The 22,988-nt window shown below is 40.8% G+C and overlaps 1 long non-coding RNA gene across 1 annotated transcript; it reads left to right on the top strand.

The window, feature by feature from the left end:
- Positions 1-9,386: 9,386 nt before the first annotated feature.
- Positions 9,387-12,901, top strand: LOC134634632 (uncharacterized). Its single transcript, XR_010094857.1, has 3 exons — positions 9,387-9,429; positions 9,942-9,980; positions 12,790-12,901. It is a non-coding gene; the product is annotated as an uncharacterized LOC134634632 (long non-coding RNA).
- The last annotated feature ends 10,087 nt before the right edge of the window (positions 12,902-22,988 follow it).

The following is a 22,988-nucleotide window of genomic DNA, read 5'->3' on the forward strand; positions in this document are numbered from 1 at the left end:
GAGATACTTTCCCCAGTTTTTACTCACTATTTGATTCATTTTATCCATCAACTTTGAGTAAGTTATGGAAATGTCTTTTTTGTCAAAACTGATATATTCCTGCCTGTGACCACAGTGTTTGATGAGTCTTTCCACTGAGTTACTTTTTCTCTCATTATGTGTCAGGATGACCATGGAGTGCTTAAATGCATCTTGACCAAACACACTGAGGACCAAATTCAGAGTTTTTCTGTCCTCTTCAGTGAAATCAGATCTCACTAACAGCAGCAGAACGTTTGGTCCAGGAGGACAGAGACTCACATAGTTCTTCATCACCTCTAACAATTTATCAACAGACAGACTGAAGATGTCGGGAGTTTTGACTACTGTTAACGGTTTCCCGTTCCACTCTCCAGAGGCAGCGGGACATTGCCTTCCTCCAAGGACTTTAGACACAATGGATCTTTTCTTTCCAATGATGATGTTTTCCAGGGCTGATTTCTTGTCATCATTTTTTCCAAACAGCATTATCCTGAGTTCATGTGCTGAAAAAAAAAAATTCATAATGACACATATGTCCATCACACTCCCATTCACCACATTTCATTACGTAGTTTTCAATAACTAAATAGACCACAAAATGTTCTTTAAAATATTTCTGACTATATCTTTTAGTTGGTTACAGGTGGATCAGCACAGACAGAAAACTTAGTGTTACAGACTCAAGTGACACCTAACAACTGCTATCAAATTTGAATATTATCTCACTGTCAACTGATCCATCCATCTTTCACCATGTTGTCGCAGTATGTGTGTGTGTGTGAAACTATGGACCTTATTTACTAAATGCAGTCCCCAGTTACAGTTAGGTGTGGGTAGTTTTCTAAATACAGGCACAGTCAGTTCAATGTGACACGCCCTATCTGTCGACAGCTGTGCAATTTGGTGCAAAACTGTAAACTTTTTTTTGCTTTTTTCCTCTTTTTTTCCTTTTACACTCGGCTGTCTCTACAACACGACGGACTGGTACAGCATCCGTATCACTTCAGCTGCAGCACCAATCTGTCTCTCAATATCCTGCTTCCTTCTCCCGTCACTCGTGAACAAGACCTAAAGATACGTAAAATCCTCCACTTGGGACAGGATCTCATCCATGACCCAGAGTGGGCACTCCATCCTTTTCCAACTGAGGAACATGGTGGAAATTTGGAAATGTTGATTCTCATCCCCACTGCTCACACTAGGCCACGGCCTGTTACAGGCAAACTGGAGGCTGTTAGGTCTAATTGTTGAATGTTGCCATTGTGTTTCTTAAATTTGTACAGTCTTAGTTCAAGCAGTAGGATCAAAGCCATTCCTTTGATCCTAACCACCTCTAACCACTTTGTGCTGGGGGAGGTTTTATTGCAGATACATCCTATCTGGAAGATCTGCTTCTTTTGATGTAAACTTCCTGCGTTTACGACCCTTTGGTCAGCAGGAGGTAACATACACACACACAAACATTCTTACCTACATACAGAAGTTCACACATATACATATAATGCCTTAGAACCATGTGGGCGTTGCTTTGCTGTGTTTTGTGTGAACTGTCTCTCAATAAAAGGCAGCGAGAGGAGGCCGGATTTGGGGTCATTTTCGTGCTGGACACAGATGAGGCCTCCCTTGCGCAAGTAATCGATCGAACGCTGTTGCCTTGTTTTCTTTCATGATGAATAAGTCTCTAGAACTAGCGGGGTTTGTGGGAACAGACCCAACATTTATTTGGTCCTCCGAGCCGGATCCCAACACATCGCCTCCACCGCGAGGAGAGGGAGAGGACGCCACCGCAACGTCTGAGATGATTGATGGAAAGCCCCGGTGCTACTTTGTCACCAGGCCGGGAAGTTTGCGTCTGAACTCCCCCCCGGGATGGATGGCGATTGACGGGAACCAGAGACTCTTCCCATGAACGAAAACAACACGAACAGTGAGTAGAAAAGGCCTTATGCGTCACTGAGACTGCGCGGGCAGACGCGGGTCCAGGGGAGCGCTGGTTGCGCGGGTTTCACGCGAACCTAAAACAATAGAGAGCGGCTACGTGCCCGTGCGTTAAAGCAGGTACGTGGGTGCGCAAGCTGTGCGTGTAGACGCAAGCTACCTGGCTTCTCTGCCAGTGTTTTTGTTTTTGTTTTATCTTTTTGATTTATTTAAGGAGGTTTAAAGAGGTTTCTCCACCGAATAGAAGGAGGGTAAGGACGGTTTCTCCACCGAAAGGAGGCTAGAGCTCTATAAAGATAAAAAAAAAAAAGGTTCTCCGCAGTTAAGGGCGTTGAGTGTATGGTTTCTCCACCAATGGTAAGGAGGAAAGAGCTCGCCGCGGTAAGGGGGATTATAGGCCTAAAAAGAGTGTGAATGAGCGTATATGTGTGTGAGTGCCAGTAAGTGAATGCAGCAGCACAGAAGGAAAGCGGTGTTAACGGAATTCGGTGACCTGTTGTGTACACGTGGCCTGGGTTTTGGTGTAAGTCGCGTTGCCTGCTGCAAACTTAAAAGAAGTCTGCCTTTAAATAGGATGAAATACACTGCAAAGTTTTTATTGGGCAGCACGTGGTGTGTGGATCGTTGAAGAATGAAGTGAAATTGTGCTCTAAAACAGAAGCGAGTGTGAGTGTGTCTGACGTCACAGTGTGTGTGAAAAGGTATCCAGCTGGGGCAGACGTGATTCTGCAGGTCACCTGCCCAGCGGACAAAGAAATAAAATAGTTGTGTTGGTGAATGATAACACGAAGAGTGTTTGGTGTTTCTCAGCCTGAAACAGCTGTAATGTACTTTCTGTTTTTGAGAGAGAGAGAGAGAGAGAGAGAGATGTGTGTGTTGTTTTAAGCAGTGATGAAAATAATGAAAATGTGATGAGAGAGGAACACAAAAACATACAGAAAATACATCAACCATACTAACCCTACATGCACATACACATACAATGATACTCATGAAGACCAGACAGCATCTTAAGCATGAGATTCTGTTTGTCATCTTGTCCAAGTCACTAGTAAGATGAAAGTGATACATAGACTAGTGGACTGAATATTATAGGACAGATGACTGCATCATAGAGGAGAAAACAAAATGCTGATGAGGGTCTTGAATGTGTGAGCTGAGTGAGCTGATTGTGAGTTTCTGGTATGTGAAGAAGTTTTACCATGGCACACATTTGGTTACATGAGAAGAAACTTATTATGTGATGAGACAACAGGGTTATGCTGTATGTTGTGTGTGGCTGATTGGATGAATGTTTGAGATTAAACTGGCTGTTGATTTGTCTTTTGTTATTAAGTTGAGCCTGCCAATTGGGTTGGTATGATTTATCCCCCTGGCATGAAAAACACGTGTCATGATTTAAACAAGGCCTTTCTTTCCTTTGCTTTCCTTTATTTTCTTTCCTTTCTTTTTATTTTGTTACTTTCATGGTGCACTGAAAGTTTCGTTTGATGATCTCTGTTTGAGCAGATATGCACGATTAGAACAGAAACGCTATACGACTCGTCGTCGAGAAAACTGTTGCAAAGTGAGTTTCTCCAAAAATTAAAATGGGCTCGGGAGAAAGCCACTTATTTGAGACAATCAGAAAACAAGTCCCTGCCAAAAAGGATTCAGCGACGTAATCCAGTCTAAATTATTTTTCTTTTTTGAAATGACGTCATTGCTGGCAGTAGAAACTTATGGCGTCACGAAAGGTTCTACTATTAGCAAATAAAAAAAGAGTGGAAAAACTGACTGACAAAAGCTGACAAGACTGACTGACTTAACACCATTGTGTGAAGTTAACCCCCACCTGACAAATGTGTGGATGTATCTCTGTGTGTGTCTCTATTGCAGGAGCAGAAGGAGACCACAGGAGGACACTTGGGTCACATGACTATGTGAACTCTGCAAATTTAACCTTGTAGTTTAAAATTTTCTGTGTCTGTGAATTCACCATGGGTGTGTCATTCACTACCTTGTGTTGCTCACAGAGATTACTGTGAGAAAGAGTGTATACGAATGCGCAGCGCTAACATTTACCTTTCTTTTTACAGCAGATGGTTAATCATGTGATTTGATCATGTGATTTATAGCAGGACACAACTTAATGATGTTTTTATACCACAGGATTACTGAGATTTTGTGTGAAGAAAACTGTGGTTACAGGCTATATGTTGATGATGAAATTACACTGTGTTGTTGAGAAAATGTTGGAAATTACAGGGAAGAAGTGAATACAGTGTGGGATATATTGTGTTTGAAACCAGTGTTACTTTTCTCAAAGCAGAGTGTTAACTTTATGACCATTCACAGCTCCTCTGGAATTTGGATGGCCAACACCTGACCACCAGGATGTGTTAATGTTTGTTTTTCTTTAAGAGTGCTTGTAAAGGATTCAGCACAGACAGACAAGTGACAATTGAACAGATGTGCAGTGGTTACAGAATAGTTGAATATGGGGCTCATTAGCTGGCCACTATTGAGCTCACAGTGATAAAAATGAGTGGAGTGACATTGCTTAAGGAAAGTCACCGATTAAATTATGGAATAAATTGGGATGATTCATGATTTGGGACAAATTATGATAATAATAATAGTGATTTGATGATTGGAGAAAACCTGCACATGATATTTGTCTTTTATGCTGAATACCTTATTACTCTTATGATCTATAGTTGGTTGAAAATGTGAAGTTTGATTTAAAGACTTTGTCTTCCAGGATACAGGCTCCAGGTGGAGCTGGGAGTTAAACAAGCTAAACATTTAATTGCCGACTGATGTTTTTACACAGGGTTACAGGTTGGAGTATGGCGGCTCCAAAGGACAAACCCTGGAGATTTTTTTTTTAGGGAGACTGTGCAACATTCTTGTACATGTCTCATTGGGGAGTTGACACATGGCGGAAGCCATGTGGCGAGAGGAGTGTCATTTTAATTTGCAGATGTCGTGAGGTGCCATGATGAGAAGGAGTGACTTAGAGGATCGTCCATAAGATGGAAGCTGAGGCCTGGAGAGAGTCTTCAGGAGTATCGGAGATCACCTTCAGCACAGAGAGCTGTGCTACTGGGCTTCCAGGAGATTGTCATGAGGAGACTCTGCACAGCAAAATCTTAAATGAGATAAAAGACTTTCGACGTTGAGGAAGACAACTAAGGTGTACGACGTGCTCTGCCTTAATCTTCAGCAACGTTGAATCATGAGAACCTGAGGGAGCGTGCCAAGCTCCAAAAAGTGACAGCGCAGAGGAGGTCCAGCGATGGACTTGTGGTTCTGTGAACAGCACAAATGCCAGGTGACTGTGAAATAACTAACAGCACTTATTCCACAAGTGAAGCCAGTAACTTACTATCCTAAAAGATTAGCTCTAGTTGCTTGTGGTTTACCTCCATGCGTGAGATCAGTATGTGCAGCAACTTAAGCTGTACAATGTTTCAGGATATAGTTTTTCACCTTTTTGACACTGTTAGTTCCACACGAGGTAGATGTCTACTAATGCAGACTAAAATTACATTTCTGTCACCTACAAGACACTTGTCTTTAATGTTACTGTTACTCTCATAACCATACATAACCATAAAGTGGTGCACAATTCTGAATCTGTCAAACCTTTTGCCAACGAAAGAAGAGGGCACTTCTCATGAGTGTAGACAGCACGTAGAGAAGGAGTGTAAGTCGAGGGATGACTTAATAGATGTGCCATTTGGTGAGGGAAAGGTTTGGTTTGTTGATGGTTTGAGTTTTACAACAGCAGAGGGACAGACTAAAACAGGTTTTACTGTAGTAGATAGTGAGAAAGTTATCTGTGCAGGACAACTAGCATGTTTCATATTTGCTTGAGCAGCAGGGATGCTAGCTTTAACGGAAGCGTGTAAAGCTGCAGAGAACCAAGATGTGACAATATACACTGATAGCCAGTATGCATTTGCTACAGTACATTTCTTTGTAGTGCAGTGGGTGAGACGAGGTGTGACAACCTCTACAGGGAAACCTGTAGAACACGCCAAACTCTTGCAAAATCTGCTGAAGGCAGAGTTATTATCCAGTAGAATTGCCGTTTGTAAATGTGCAGCACACATGTGAGGGAAAGATCCAGTTGCATTAGGGAATGCTTTTGCAGATAGGATAGCAAGAGAGGCAACTTTAGGAGCACATGGTGTTAACATTTTAGCAATGCAACACCAACAGACATTGCCTATTATGCGGAATGCACTGGTAGACATGTATAGCCACTCACCTACTGCAGGAAAACAGTTGTGACTTATAGAAGGAGCGAGCTTGCAGGATGGTGTTTGTTATCTGTGTGATACACCAATACTGCCTTAGAATTTGTATAAGACTGCTGCTATTTTGCGCCATGGGCTTTGCCATGTCGCAACAGGAGGGAGATGATGGCAGCAATAGTTTATACTTTAAGATTAAATACCTGAGCATATTAGCAGATTAGATGCTTTAAATGTTAAAAAATAAAGAAGTCTTGAGAACAAATGATCTGCCAGATGATTCTGTTCTCCGCAGGAGCAGAGTCTGAAGTCTGGAGATTGGATGTTGATAAGGCCATGGAGAGGAAGTGCTGGTCCAGTCCATGGTGGAAAGGTTCCTATTGGATGCTGCTGACGACGACCACAGCAGTGAAGATTGCTGAAAGGATTACTTGGATACATCAAGCGCACTGCAAGAAGGTGACACACATCCAGGCCAGCTCGGGGTAAGTGGCAGGAAGACCGGGTACAAAGGGGGGGGAAAGCCTCCAGGGCCCCTCGTCTCAATCCGGTGAAGAAACCAACTGAGCCACAGGTACTCATCAGAATGGCTGGGAATGTGCTGTGCGCCTTCTTGTGCCTGTGGACCCAGAGTGGGTTGACAGGAGTGCACTGGGACAGAGCAAATCACACCCAGTACCTGCATGGGTTTTCAACTAACTACTGGTGGCAGTTTGTGAACACAACCGCTCACATAAAGAACGAGACCAATGGTTATGCTTGTGATGCCACTGGCTACACATTCTTCTGGACTGTGGCCATATAGCATCACTGAGAGCGAGACAGTTGTTTGGTTGCCTTAGCAACACATCCAGGAGTAAACGTACTTGGAACATTGCCAACTTTTCAACTGCTCTGAACCTGACTGGAAGGTTAATTCACCAGTAGCTGGAAAGGTGAACTGCTCTGGTACGACAGACCTGCTAGTCTGACTCCAAGTATCTGACTCACTGCAGGACATTGAATAGCTAAACGAACTGGAAACAGGCCAGTTGCCTATGTGTATGAAGGGCAATGGATTAGTCCAAGTACCATGGAATTTGTGCAACATCACGTATTCTTTGTGTCCTCTGCAAGAAGGATGCAAACAGAGAAGCCTTTTGTCTACATTTACATCATGAACACTTCTCTAAGCTGGTTGAGGTTGTGAGCCAAGAAGATCAAAACACCTTGATCCAATTTCCTTTACAAAGCTTTTTCTGTGGTGACAACAGGACAGGAGGAGAAGTTGTAAATGCAGATAATTCACCAGTTGACTCTAACCCCCACAGGATGCCTAAAGTGAGAAGATTTGGGGGATTGATAGGAGTCATAAAGAAGGGGGTTGACCAGGCTACAGCTTTGAAGTCAGCTGAGAGCCAAATGGACAAACAATAAAGTCAACTGATGTGTTTGAATGCTTATGTCTGTATACAGTTAGATTGTAGTGACATATGATTTTTGAGAATGTTGATTCTTCTTGTTTGACTGTTACATTCAGTTGTTTACTTGTAGAAATACATAATGAATCGCATGACAGGAGTAGATGCACCACAAGGCTGGAGAGCTTGGTTAATGTCTGGTCCTTGATGGCATCTTCTTTTGAAAATATTAATTCCTGTTTTTGGACTGTTGACATTTGATTTGCTTACGTATAGGATGTAGTTTACTGTGTATGAATGAAATCTACACTGACACGGTCCAAACAAGGGGTGCATAAGTTGAAATTTAAGTATATACAATGACAAAAAGGGGGGAAATGTTAGGTCTAATTGTTGAATGTTGCCATTGTGTTTCTTAAATTTGTACAGTCTTAGTTCAAGCAGTAGGATCAAAGCCATTCCTTTGATCCCAACCACCTCTAACCACTTTGTGCTGGGGGAGGTTTTATTGCAGATACATCCTATCTGGAAGATCTGCTTCTTTTGATGTAAACTTCCTGCGTTTACGACCCTTTGGTCAGCAGGAGGTAACATACACACACACACACACACACACACACACACACACATTCTTACCTACATACAGAAGTTCACACATATACATATAATGCCTTGGAACCATGTGGGCGTTGCTTTGCTGTGTTTTGTGTGAACTGTCTCTCAATAAAAGGCAGCGAGAGGAGGCCGGATTTGGGGTCATTTTCGTGCTGGACACAGATGAGGCCTCCCTTGCGCAAGTAATCGATCGAACGCTGTTGCCTTGTTTTCTTTCATGATGAATAAGTCTTTAGAACTAGCGGGGTTTGTGGGAACAGACCCAACAGAGGCCATTTCCCACCAGGAGTCTGACTTATTGCCTCCGACGTTCCACATGCCACAGCTGTGAGTTGAAGATCTCGTGGACTGGAGCCTCTGCCAGGCATTCGCAGCGCACCTTCACTGTACTTTTAGGTGTGCTTGGTCTGTCCGTGTGATTCGACTCACCACCAGGTCGTGATCAGCTGATATCTCAGCCCAACTCTTTACCAGAGTGTCCAGAACATATGGCTACAGGTCCAGTGATACATTTACAAAATCCATCATCGACCTGTGACCTAGGGCATCCTGGTGCCATGTGCACTTATGGAAACCCCTATGTTCGAACATGGTACTCGTTATGGACAAAATGGGATTGCTCAGTGTCTTCGAATGGTTGATACTGGTTGATCTGATGTTCATCACTAACCGTAAATTTCAGACTCACCACTGTGAGTTCTACTCTCAGGTAGGATGGGCTGCTTTGGCAAGTCGGAGGAACTCTCACTTATGCAGTTTTATTTATGTGGCAATACTGGGATTGCTGCCTTCTTATATATGTTCCCACACTGAAAAAAATGTTTTTTTGGCCCTGTAATTATTATTTCAATTATCTATATAAATTTTACAAAAAAATACAAATTCAGTGCTATTACTTTAAAATAGCAGTTTTTCTTGTAGTGCATTACTTGAGGATTGTTTGTAATTATGTGTCCTCAGTTTTGTATGTAAATTGAATCATTCGATCCAAGTAATATTCACTAAACCAATTCATTGGCTTAATTAGTTGATATTTCCAAGTAAAATGTAATGGAGTGACATCAGTGAATATGGCCACCTTCTCTGCATTCGGAGCATGACGTCAAAGCCCCTCCCAACATTTGAGCGGTCTTTCTTCAGACATACCATGGTGGTCCACATTTCGGCGGTTGGTAGACTTGACGGAAACGGGAAGAAGTGGAACCATGAATGTAAGTTTTAAGCGGAACAAACTTTGTACGTTCCTGTTGGCTCACCTACTTAAGTCAGTTTCTCCGCACTGAAAGCAGCTGCGCTAGCAAATAGTGTATTTTCCTGCTAGACTTGCTGACTAACTTTCCTGGCAGGAGGTATGTCCAGAATTTCCCACAGCACTTTACAGCTTAGATGGCCACCTAAACAACACACGCCTGCTGCCTTAACTAACGTCTTTGTGAATAAAACGGCCACAGTCCAGTTTAAAATAATTGCTGCACCGCTGCCATGAGGTGTATTTTGATAAAAAAAACAAAAAAAAAAAACAAAAAACGATGTACGCACTCGATTTCACTCAAGTCTTCATATTGACCTGTTTTAAATTTGACACCGAGCTGACATATGTAAAAAAAAATAAATAAAAATAATAATAATAATAATAATATCAGTGTGCATCCTTGAGTTAGTAGAAATTAGTTGAAAAGCATATAGCTAACCTTTTTTTTATTTTTATTTTTTTTTTTAACAGAACATAGGACCTTCTGACTGCTAATTTGAACTCCACAAGGTAAGATCAAATTAGTAACGATTAGGTTTAACTTGTCACATAATTTCTTTGTGTGGCAGTTTGGTTTAATTTTGAGATGATTAATTTGTCTGTTTAAGGTGCCACAACATGAGATGGATGTGTAAGATATGTAGCTTTGAGTCAGAGAAGAGGTTGGGATTGTTAAAACACTACAGACTAAAGCATGGAAATGGTGGTCGCAGCCAGTCAGTCCCTTGTCTTCACACTGATTGCCCTTGCTCGTTTAAAACATTCAATGCCCTGAAGACCCATTTGTCTCGACACCATGTGAAGATGGTCACACAAAGTGGACCTCTTTCATTTACTTGTCTACTTTGCTGCTCTGTTTTTTTTAATTCAGAGAAGCAGTATTTTGAGCATCTTAACAACCACTTAAGGAAGTTTGAAGTAGTTGCATGTGTCTTCAAAAACTGCAACTTCAGTACAAATATTTATTCCACCTTTGCTACTCATAGACACAGAAAACACCAGTCACACACCCTTGAGGATTTTAAAACTGAAGTATTAAAAAGCAAACCTAATGAACCCATGTTTGCTCAGGATGAGACTGGTGAGGAAGAGAGCTTAGAGCTTTTGGATGGGGAACCACAGGAGTTGTCTCAAGATATAAAAGAGAAATTTGGCCATCTATTTTTAAAGTTAGAAAACATGTTCAATGTCCCAAACAAATGCATTGATGAAATAGTAGATGAGCTTCAGTTTATATCCACCTCTGCATCTGGTCCACTTTTAAGAGATGTGGTGGTATCCACCTTGAAAAGCCATAATTGTGATCTGGATCCAGCCATTATCTCAGATTTAGTGAAAAATCTTTGTGAGACACACCCTATAAGTACTGCCTTGGGGACAGGTGGCCCTTTCACAACTTATTACAAGAGAAGAGAATTTATGAAGAAGCATTTTTCAGTTGTTGAACCAGAAGAACACATACTTGATAAAAAAAAAGGGCAAAACCTTTCAGTATGTCCCAATATTGCCCTCCTTGGTGCAGGTCCTAAGTAAGTCTTTTCAAGAAAACACATTTGAAGTTGAAAAAAAAACTGAAAATGACTTTAAGTACCAGACATTTCGTGATGGATCTCACTATCAAAACAACAAGTTTTTCTCTGTAGAGGAGAACAGAGTGAGTCTCATCCTGTACGTTGATGACTTTGAGGTATGTAATCCTCTTGGGACATCTCGAAAAAAGCACAAAGTCACAGCTGTCTATTGGGTGTTGGGAAACATTCCGGTGCAGTTACGTTCCACATTGACATCAATCTACCTTGCAATTCTGTGTAAGGCTGAAGACACCAAGCAGTTTGGATTCCAGCGAGTTTTAGAGCCACTGTTAACAGATATCCAAAGCTTGGAGAAAGATGGTCTTTTTGTTCCAGCGTTAGGGAAAGCCATTAAAGGGACTGTGGTCAGTGTGGTGGCAGATAATTTGGGGGCGCACTCTGTGGCAGGATTTGTCGAAAGCTTTGCAGGGTCATACATCTGCCGGTTTTGTGTTGGGGAGCGATCCAAGTTTCAGTCCAATGAAGTGAGATCTGGGTCTTTTCATCAAAGAACCAAAGATCAACATACACTGCATGTACAGACAGCTGTGTCTAGTCCAGATCACCCTCATTGTTATGGTGTAAAAAAACAGTGTGCATTGTCAGAAAAACTTGAGCATTTTCATGTTACATCTGGTTACCCTCCAGATGTTTTACATGATCTGCTGGAGGGCATTGTTCCAGTGGAACTGGCTTTGGCATTTGATAACTTGATCAAGAAAAAATATTTTTCTCTCATAGAACTGAATGATGCCATTTCCAATTTCCCATACAAGTGGAGTGATAAAACAAATCGCCCTCATCTCATTCCTGCTAACTTTTCGACTCGAAAATCAGTAGGGGGCAACGCACATGAAAATTGGTGCTTATTACGTCTTTTGCCTCTGATTATAGGTTTAAAAGTACCCCAACAAGAGCCTGTATGGCAGATGCTGATGACACTGAAAGACATTGTGGACCTTGTCATGTCTAGAGCCCATACTGAAGAAAGCATTTGCTATCTTGACAGCATCATTTCAGAACACCGAAGCAGATTCCTTGATGTTTTCCCCCAACATAAGCTCATTCCCAAGCACCATTTCCTTGAGCACTATCCTCAGCTCATTCGGGAATTTGGCCCCCTAGCTGCCCTCTGGACAATGAGATTCGAGGCCAAACACAGCTTTTTCAAGAAAGTGGTCAGACACACTGGTTGTTTCAGGAATATTTTGCTGTCCCTTGCAAATAAGCACCAGCTCATGGTTGCATATCATCAATCACATTCTGTCAAACCATCACTTGCAGTCACAAAAACAACAGAGGTTTCTTTAGATGTGCTTAAGGATGATCTAAAAGACCTGGTGAAATGCAGATTCCCTGCTGTTACATCTGTGCATGTTGCCAATAATGTGTGCAGTTTAGGCACCAACTATGCAGTGGGAATGTTGTTGTGTTGTGGTTCCACTGCAGGACTGCCTGACTTTTCTGAAGTGTTACAGATAATGGTGATTTGTAACAAACTGGCTTTTTTCGTGAGACAACAAAATACATGGTACAATGAACACCTGAGGAGTTATGAGCTGGAGAACACAGGGAGTGTGCAGTTACTTGAGCAAAGAGAGCTTAAAGATTTTTATCCTTTGGCTTCATACACCCTTGCAGGAAGACGCCTGACAACTTTAAAGCACCACATTTGCCTATCCTTTTGAAATGTGAGGAGAGAAGCTTGTGAATAAATGTCTATGTAGTTCTCTTCTCTGTTGTTGCAGCTTCTTCCTGTTGATATGGCACCCTCAGCGAAACTGCGGATAATTTTTGGGGAGGATGATGTCCACAAACTACTTTTACCTGCAGGAATCCCAAGCACACTTCAGGACCTCAATGATGTTCTTCGAGAAACATTTGATATTACAGGACCATTCACTGTTATGTACCAGGACATGGATTTCGACGGTCAGTTCTTCACTTTGACCTCGATTGAGGAAGTACAAGATAAAGCTAACCTCAAAGTAGTAAAAACTGAACCAGTAATCTTGAGTCTCACTACTGTGGACATGTCAGAAGTCGAATCTCCAGTTCCACTATCTACAGAAGCAAGCTCCTCCTCATCTGTATGTGACACAATCCTGTTGTCCTCCCCAGATGAGAGTGGACCATCCTACAGGTCTAAGCCATGGCCATTTAAGTTTGATATACCAGACTTCTCTTATGATATAGACCTTGCACTGGAAGCAGGAAAGCAAGCTTATGAAAATGATGGCACACTTTTGAACAACCCAAGCGTAACTAGTAGCATTCTCGAGAAGCTTGCAGAGACTATATTTGGCTTCACAGCATATCCAACTGGCGTCCAGATTTTAGCTGTTGCTGAAGCCTTGGTAGCAAAATACCCATGCCTCAAAGAGCCAGGGTCTTTTAATGGCCTATATGGTTGGCAACAGAGGATAAAGTATAAAATGGGCAACTACAGGGCAAAGTTAAGAGGTCGGCAATTAGCCATTCCAGAGCTCGAGGTGAACACACTGAAGAGACGATGCTCCAGTGAAGAGGGTTCACTTAAAGGCTTTAAAAGGGCAAAAAAAGCTGAAGTCAACTATCTGCCACCACTGCCATTCGGTGAGACTGAGGAAACCTTAGAGATGGAGAGACTAGATTTGCTGAAGGAAATGAAGAAGAAGAACAATGAGAGGGCAATTAATGAGAAAATGGAGAAGTCTTTCGCTATGAGAAGAAAAGAGGTTGTCAAGGATTGCCCCGCAATCCAAGACCTCTTAGAGAGGTGGCCTTCTCTGTTCTGTGAAAATCAGGTAAATCCAGTTCTTGTTCATGCAGCAACTAAGTGTATGTGATATCTCATGAGTCATCTTTGACATGATTTTGTGTTTTTATCTCTCATTTCAGATCAAAGAGGAGTTTAAGCGAATAACCACAATTCATCTGGAGCGAACGTTTTTGTCCAGATTGGACGGGTACACCACCAAACTCCTGGAGATGTTTCGAAGGAAGGGCGGGACTGCAGGGACCAAAATAAAACCAATGTTGGACTCACTGAATAAGGTAAAATTTTAAATTATTTTAATTACATAATCTAATGGAAAAGATGAGGTCATACACTGAGAATGTATCACTCTTATTTAAAGGACAAGTTTGTTATTTTACACTTAAAGCTTTGTTTTCAGATTGTTTATGATGAAATTGAACGATTTTGATTGAAATTTGGACACATGCTGCTGGCCCGAGCTTTTTTGGTTTCTGTGGTAGCACACCCCCACCTCCACAATGGCTTCATACAAAGACGTGAAACTCACCGAGTGGTCAGGGGTGTTCACTGATATGTTCACACACAAATTGCTGCAAAAATGCTTTCCAACAGGTGTTTTACCATTTGTTGTAAAACTGTGGACCTATTTTTTTTTAAACGCCTCACACCTGTACATTCTTCCGCCGAGATCTTGAATAATAAAATAGAAAAGCGGCGGACTAATACCGTACATCACAGCACATCTAATACAAGTCAATGGAGTTGGACAAAAACTACAATAAAAACCAGTTGGAAAGTATCTTTTGCAGCGATTTTTGTGTGAACATAACACTCCTGACCACTCGGTGAGTTTCACGTCTTTGTAAACGACAGTTTTATGCGTTTTAGGAAGGATTGTTCCAGTGCACCTATGCAGCCATTGTGGAGGTGGGGGTGTGCTACCACAGAAACCAAAAAAGCTCGGGCCAGCAGCATGTGTCAAAATTTCAATCAAAATCGTTCGATTTCATCATAAACTGAAAACAGGGCTTTAAGTGTAAAATACTGAACTTTAATCTGATCAGTGTCTGTGTTGGCTGAAACTGTTCTCCTGATCCTGACACTGTGGCCACAGTTAACAATTTATGCACATGATTGTCTCTACAAGTGTATACAAACCTGTCATCTCTCCCTTAATATTCACTCAAAAGCAGAGAAATTTACAGAATTTTCAAAGTGACCCTCTGAGTGCAGCGAGATCCCTTCCTGCTGCCCATAGACTCCAATACAATTATTTCACAAAATATTAGTCTTGTGTGTGGGAATTCCTGTCCTTGACTGGCTAATATTGTGATAGGAGGTACTGATACGTTGCGAAAAATTCATTTGCATGACCAGTGATGAGGCAGAAAACTTTCCTCACTGGGCAGAGACAGTTTCTGGACCCACAGATTATGACATGCACTGGACTCTTGTCTTAACACACATCGTTGAGAAATTCATGTTAAGTTGCACACTTCACAACGTTAGAATGTAGCTGCAGGCTTACATTCTCCATGGGTAACTTTCTGTTTACATCTATATGTGCTGTTATGTATGTATGTTGCATATGTTATGTTGTGTATTTTCTGCAATAAATTTTCTATTTGTGTTTAATAGCATCATGTCGATGGCAGAAGGGACATTATCATTCGTTGCTTAGTTGAGTATCTTGGAGAGAGTGGAGAGGAGCTGATCAAAGACCATCAGGTATAGTGATGTTTGATTCCTGAACGAATCGTTCAATACTCGAGAATCACTTTACTGACTCGTGAATCATGATTCACAAGCCCAAATGACTCACTGACTCATCCCTGTTGCTGTTAGCAAACTAATTCCATTAGTAGAAATATATCTAGCTTATAATTAAAATTGTGGGGAAATAAACAACAGCCAGTTTCTTAACAAAAACATTCCTGCTCTGAACTGGAAGAAAAAACCCTGAGTAGAAGCTCACATCAAGACAATAGCTCCTCGGTTCAAGTAGCATCGCTCAGCTAGCATGCTAACAGCACATTTGAGGTACTCACCCCCTCCTTTGCTGTGCTGAATCATAGCATAAGCGAATCACTCAGGACTCACTAACCCCATTCCTTCTGGCTCACAGCTCAAACGAGTTGAACAAATCACTGAATCACTGACTCACCCCCTCCCTTCCTGTTACGAATCACTCACTGATTCACCCCCTCCCTCCTGGCTCACAGCTTCTTCTTCTTCTTCTTGGTTGGCAACCAATGTTAAGGCACTTTATCGCCCCCTGGCTCACAGCTCAGTGGACATTTAGATGAGAAAATATATATTTGACACATTTAAGGAAAATACAAATAAAATAAAAATTAAAAAATGTTCCCTTTAGAATTTTTTTGTTCTTTTTTGCTCTAAAGAAAATAGTTGTTTTCTTTTACAATCATTCATCTTAGCAGTAGGATTTACATTAAAAGATAAACAAATTAAGTTTGAGTGAAAATATACATTTTTGCAGTCTCTGGTCAACTGAGTCAGTGACTCAAATGACTCAAGAAACCCGATTCACTTTGGTGAGTGACTCATTAAAACTCGATTCAGTAAAAAGAATCGAATTTACCATCACTAATCAGGTATCTGATGATCATAATGACTGTATTAAAATTATTGTCTAACCTTATAATCTGGTCTTCACTTGTGATGATATATTGAAGGTCAAAGATTCTCTACACTCGTGATGTTTTTTAAAAAAGACTCAAAATTAATATTTTTAATCAGGCTTTTAACTAATTTCTTAAATCTTTATGCTCTTACCCTTTATTTTTTAAATCATATTTAATCTTTATCTTCTCTGCCTTAAACTTTAACTTGCCTTTTGTCTGATTTTTTTTCTGACTATTTAACGATCACTTATTAACTTTATTTTATGAGCAAAAGAGTATTTAATTTGATTATACCTTTATAACCTATTTTAATGATTTAATGGTTCTGGTCTACCAACACGCGTGCCGTCCCATGGACAGCTGCAGGCTGGATGGCCCCCAAAAGTGTTTTTCTTTGTCTCAGGGTCAGCCTCTGTGAAGCACGTTCTGTAACTTTACGTATGAAAAGTGCCATATGAATATTGTTTGATTTGAGTTTACTAAATTGAGTATACCTCTTTTTTATTTTTACATTTTTTTTCTCTTAGCCTTTTCTTTTACTTGGAATCTATTCTAGCTATTTCTAATTGTGGTTTGTTTGTTTTCACAGGACGTCAGCCAAGAAGCATTGAAAGAGGACTGCAGTAATCACATGATGAAGATCATCGTAATCCATCCCAGTGTGGCACAGGAAAACCAAGATCCTGTGAATGTGTCGGTCATCATTGAGGGGACAGAAATTCTGGAGGACTGCGGAAGTGTGACAAACGCTTGCCTCCTGCTCATGGGTGTCATCTATGCTGTCAACTTAAGTTACCCACTGAAACTGAAATATACGTTTGAGGTATTTCAGAAGCTGTTTCTTGAGCTTGACATCCTTAAAATGTCACCAAAGGTCCAGTCTCTCCACAAGAAACCTTTAGCGTGAGTGTTCCAGTGTTATTTGTGCTTTTGTCCAGCACAATTAATTTGTTTGCATTTTGTCTGTTTTCTGACAGTAATTTCAAGTGTTGCTCAGTTTTATACAAGTTCTTTCTGTCCTGAACGTTCTGAGAATGTCTGCAAAGGTAGTGATTGCAACTGTTAATGGACAGAGTTGATGTATGTGTTCTGAAAGTTGATTAGAAGAAAGGGGACAGTGCACACTGAGTTTTTGAATAGCATGGTTTTTTTTGTACATGTGTATATGCTCTGTTTTGAAATTTGCGAGCAAGAAGTTCTATGGCCATGTTTTTTGTGGTTATAATGTTATGTAGATATTTTAAATATATCTATGCCATTTCAACTGTGAAATAAAAGTGTCCCTTAAGCTGCAAATATTTGTTTTGGAAAATATTGATTTATTATTTAATAGAATAATAAAAATATTTATTCATTTCGATTAATATTAACTAGTACATTCATAATAAATATTACTTAATAATTACATAGAATATAACAAAGAAAAGATGAGTAAGAAACACAAAGAAATATCAGCAATGTTCACTTGGGTTTTGTAATTGGATGCAATGGTATTCTGAGTAAAAGTTACAATCTATAGATGAGTATTGCCAGTGCAATTTACTTGTGTATTTCACATAAAAAATAGATGGTTCTAGTAAGTAAATATTACTTAGAAATAGCCCGAGTAAAGATTACAAGCACTTTCTGTATGGAAAAAGTTGCCTAGCTTTTTTTAAGTAAATGTCACTCCAATTTTTTTTCAGTGCAGCTTGCAATGAAGCATGCTGGTCGTTATCCTCTTCATCCACAAGAAGGTTACTTGGTGCTTTCTATTCCATTTGCCCAAACTGAATTTTTAAAAGAGCTTTTGTCCATTTAGCACCCTGTGCTTGGAACAACCTGCAGAACGACTGGAAAATGACTGAATTCATTTCATTAAGTGCTTTTAAATGTAAACTAAGAATCCATGAAACTGTTTCCATTAGACTGATTGTCATTTTAACAGAATTTAGAATTTTTGTTTAATTTTATTTTTATTTTTTTAATTTTTATTTTTTTTTGCATGTGTGTTGTTGCTGCCTGTGTTTAATTGAGTAACTTTTGTAACTGCGAGACTCTTCCTGCTGCCTATCTTGGCCAGGTCTTCCTTGAATAAGAGGTTTTTAATCTCAATGGATCTTCCTGGTTAAATGGGTGGATGACTGAATGTAGTGTAAAGCGCTTTAGGGTCCATAGGGACTAAGTAAAGCGATATACAAATACAGGCCATTTACCATTTACCATTTAAATAATGTTTTAAAAAACAGAAAGAAAGAAGAAAAAAACACACCACTCGGGTTTAGACCCATTCCCCGACCCGAAGGCACAGGGAACAAACCCTCTCGTCCATGGGAAAAAAAACCCCAACATATAGGCAGTAAGCCAAGGGGATACTAGGATACCCACCCCTGCCTGCTACCTCCCACCAAGGGAGGTAGTCCATCCATTCTCCAGGAGACTTCCAGAGCCCAAGCTGTGTGTTGAGGCCAATTATATCTATTCGGTGTCTCTCAACCTCACACACTAACTCAGGCTCCTTGTCACCAGAGAGGAACATTCCATGTCCCAATTTCTTGTCTTGGTAGCTGGGGGTTAGTCCGCCACAGCCTTGTTCCTGGCTGCCGCCCGACACACTGCACCAGACCCCTACAGTGCCTCTGCAATAAAACCTTTTCTTCATTTAGTTTCCTGTGTGAGGGGTCATGTATATTACTCCTCCCTGTTCCCTAGCAGAGGGGGTCGTAACATAAGTAGGGGCTCGTCTGGGATCTCCTTTTCCCCATCAGGAGAATTCCATTTGTGAGAGAGAGAACCTGTGTTTTGCTACCTTTATTTCCCCTCTGCCCTCCTCCCTGGTTGAGCACCATGTTGGCTGCATTTTGTTTGGATTGGTTCTTAGCTGCTCCATCTGTTGAGCTCCTTTATAGCTGCCACAAGTGTGAATTGCTGCAGATTGCAGATCACCTTAAGCTTCATATCCTTAAAACACTCTGTAAGAGTAAGCTGAAAGCACTAGTAGCAGACAAGTTGGTGGAGGCTGGTTTGATCCAAGCCCCTTACCTGCCTGAAGGCTCTGGTGAGCTAAGTCGAACTTCCTCATTTGAGGGCGACCATAAAGATGGTTCTAGTATGGATGGTGTGGGAGATGAGTGGGTGAAGACACCGCACACGCTCCCTGGCTATGATCACCTCTCCTCTGGAAGTTCAGAAGCATGGATTGGGGTCCGGCTAAAGGTGCGACTGGTATGGCTCCATTTGGAGGCCGAGGAGAAGGCCCAGGTCAGGCTAGCTCAGCTAGAGCTCGAGATCCGTTGCTTGGAGATAGAAGCAGATAAAGCAGTGAGGCTACGTAAGCTGGAGTCTCAGCCACAAGCCTCATCTGTCTCTGCTGATCTTCCAGGTTCTGCCCCCACTTTGCAGTGGCCTAGTGATATCTTGCCCCTTTTATTGCAGTGTAAACTGACTGGCAAAGCCCAGAAGGTGGTGGCCACTCTTCCTTTACAGGACAGTTTGAATTATTCCAGTGTAAAATCGGCTGTTTTTCAGGCCTATGAATTGGTCCCTGAAGCATACAGGCAGAAGTTTCGGCAACAGAGGAAACTTCCCTCCCAAACATATGTGGAGTTTACCAGGGAAAAAGGGATCCTTTTTCACAAGTGGTGCTCTGTGTTAAAAGCCAATGATTATTAATCACTGCGTGAATTGATGTCACTGGAAGACTTTAAAAAGTGCCTTCCAGAGAGTGTAGTTGTACACATGAATGAGCAGAAAGTAAACACTTTAGCAACTGCAGCTATTCTTGCCGATGAGTATATACTCACCCATAAGTCCTTTTTTACAGTTAATGAGAAGTCATGGCTCAGTGCCGTGCAGCAGGCAGGCATGGCTAAAACTTTAGGTTCAAAAGAGAGTCATGAATGTTCCTGTTGTCATAAACTGGGACATGTCATTGCAGACTGTTTGGACCTGAAGTGCAAAACATTAAATTCTCAGCAAACTAAAGGTATTGCCTTTGTGAAAGCAGCGTCCCATCCTGAGGTGCTTGGTTGTGGCGGTGAGGTGCCGGGACCTTATTTTGAACCGTTCATCTTTGATGGTTTGGTCTCACTTACTGATAGAAACACTGACCTGAAACCAGTGTGCATATTTAGAGACACTGGAGGTTCTCAGACTAATTCTTTCTAGTGTTTTACCTTTCTCAGCAGACTGCATGTGGTTTTAATGTTGTACTGCGTGGAATAGAAATGGCTCCCAGACCAGTTCACCGGGTTTATATAAAATCAGAACTTGTTGCGGGATTTTTTCCCATTGCAGAGGTTCTAGATAATCCCCACAGTCACTATGCCCCAGACGTTTCGTTGACCCTGAAGCTGTACCCAGCTTGTGTGGTTACTCATGCAAAAGCCCATAAAGATGTTGATATTAAACTCTTTTTGTCTAAGTGCATGTGAAATATTTGCAAAGTGTCAGTACAGTGCGTTATCTCAGTGAAGTTTGACTGGACTCACCAGATTCTGAAAAGGCCATGATGTCACTCTGCTGAAAACACCATAGACTGGTTGACCTGTAGAGGAGAAAGTGTTTGATGCTATAAACACAACACTGACAAATACACACTCCAAAGCAAGGCGACTGTAGAAAATTAATCCTTCTAACCAAACAGAATCTTTAACCTTAACTATGATGTCATTTTTATATGAACATCTTCAAGCAACTTAAAGAAGTCCAGACGCTTTTCTTTCCAAGCTCCTTAGACTACGATGACCTGGATGACTGAGAACCTTCACAGACATATGAACTCTTAATATTATGTTAATATTAATGATGATTATGCATAAATTACATGCTTCTGCTTCTTCCATACCTATCACTTAATTTAAATACTAATAACTGTGATTTGGTGTTTATTTTTCCAAATTCACACACACAAAAAAATCACCCGTGCACTGCCCCTTAGTATTACTTTGTACAATTATTTCATCTACATTACCTTTAATTTGGAAGAATTTGCTTTCATTCTAGTTCACTCACCTGCTGATGTCTCCAATGTCTCCTTACAGCAAGATTAACTTGACAGTTCAAAAGGTATGAATTAAAGTAGAGCTGTGCCTGGATTAATAAAAAATGATAAAAGTGTTTTACATGGCGATGTTTCTCCAAATGTAAAGTTTTAATACAAACTGTGAGTGCTACCAAGATCAAAGTGTTTACAGCTGTTTTTTATGTTTAAAACACATTTCCATTGCATATTTACCAATTAATGAACATATTTTACAAAACAAAATTCAAACTATATTTAAGAAAAAATATATACAAATGTCACAGCTGCGGCAGCAGACGTGTGGAGTTATGATAGAGGACCCAAAATGGAGGCACGGTTTATGATGCAAGTGAGCTTTATTTAAGGTGAGCAGGATACAGCAGGAGCGGAGAATGGCATACACAGAAACCAAGGGGAACCTAAACAGAGGAAACACAGGGAGACTCCAGGAGACATCACAGATGGACCAGCTATGAGAACGAGATGACTGCACTACAAATACACAAGCAGAAACATGAAGGAATGAGGAACAGGTGGCAACACAGCTGGAATTAATTGGGCAAGACGAGACAAGGAAGCAAAACAGAATACATGAGACACAGACCTCCACAATAAAACAGGAAACTCAACACACACAGACTCAGAGACACAGGCTTTACACAGAGACCTGACCACATTAGAATACACAGGCGGGGATGACAAGACGCAGAACAGAGGGAGCACAGAATAACATGAAGAGCAAAGGGATCAAAACAAGGACCTAGAAATACAGACAGCAATAACGTGAGGGAAATAAATAATAAACAGTTCAACTCACTGGGTCACAGACCCAGGACCATGACAATAAATACAAACAAAATAAAACCTGAAAACTGTGCACAAGTATATAATTTATGATTACACAGAAGATTACCTTTTGTAACCAGTAGTGACTGAATGTCATGAAACATCTGGTTCTGGAGGTGGAATGACATGTTCTCTATAAAAATATGTAATCATATAAGAATTTTACAAAAATGCTTATATAAATTGCTAGAAGTAATCTGAAATGTCAGCTGAGATCAAACAAAAAAAAAATCACCACTTATTCCCTCACATTGAAAATTGTATTTACGTCAGTAGTTTCCCATGTTTTCTTTCAATAAAGGCATTTAGGTATCTCGGTATTTCTTACCTGCTGAAATCAGTTGTGTCCTCACACCAAGATGGCTAAAGTGAAAGTAAAAAAAACTCCTGTCTGCCTGTGAAATATGTGGACTGGGTGTGGTTTGGAAAGAAATGTGTCAGGTAACTCTAGCTTGTTTTTCAGTTGAGAAACATGGACTCAGACATCAAGATGTTAAATCCCATCTGTGCTCTGATAATGTTTTTTCCCCTAATGGTTAAAGTCCTCTTTGTAAAGAACATGAAGAAGTCATAAAAAAATGTTTTACAACAATCAATACACTGAAACATTAGTGAGTAATTAGTGAGTTTTGGGGAGTAAAAGCTACTGAGACCTGGTGTTTTGAATCAGTGGGCTTTGATCAGTAATGGTCCCATTGTTCCTTCAGTGGGCTG

This window comes from Pelmatolapia mariae, linkage group LG2, assembly GCF_036321145.2.
Source record: "Pelmatolapia mariae isolate MD_Pm_ZW linkage group LG2, Pm_UMD_F_2, whole genome shotgun sequence".
Classification (NCBI taxonomy): domain Eukaryota; kingdom Metazoa; phylum Chordata; class Actinopteri; order Cichliformes; family Cichlidae; genus Pelmatolapia; species Pelmatolapia mariae.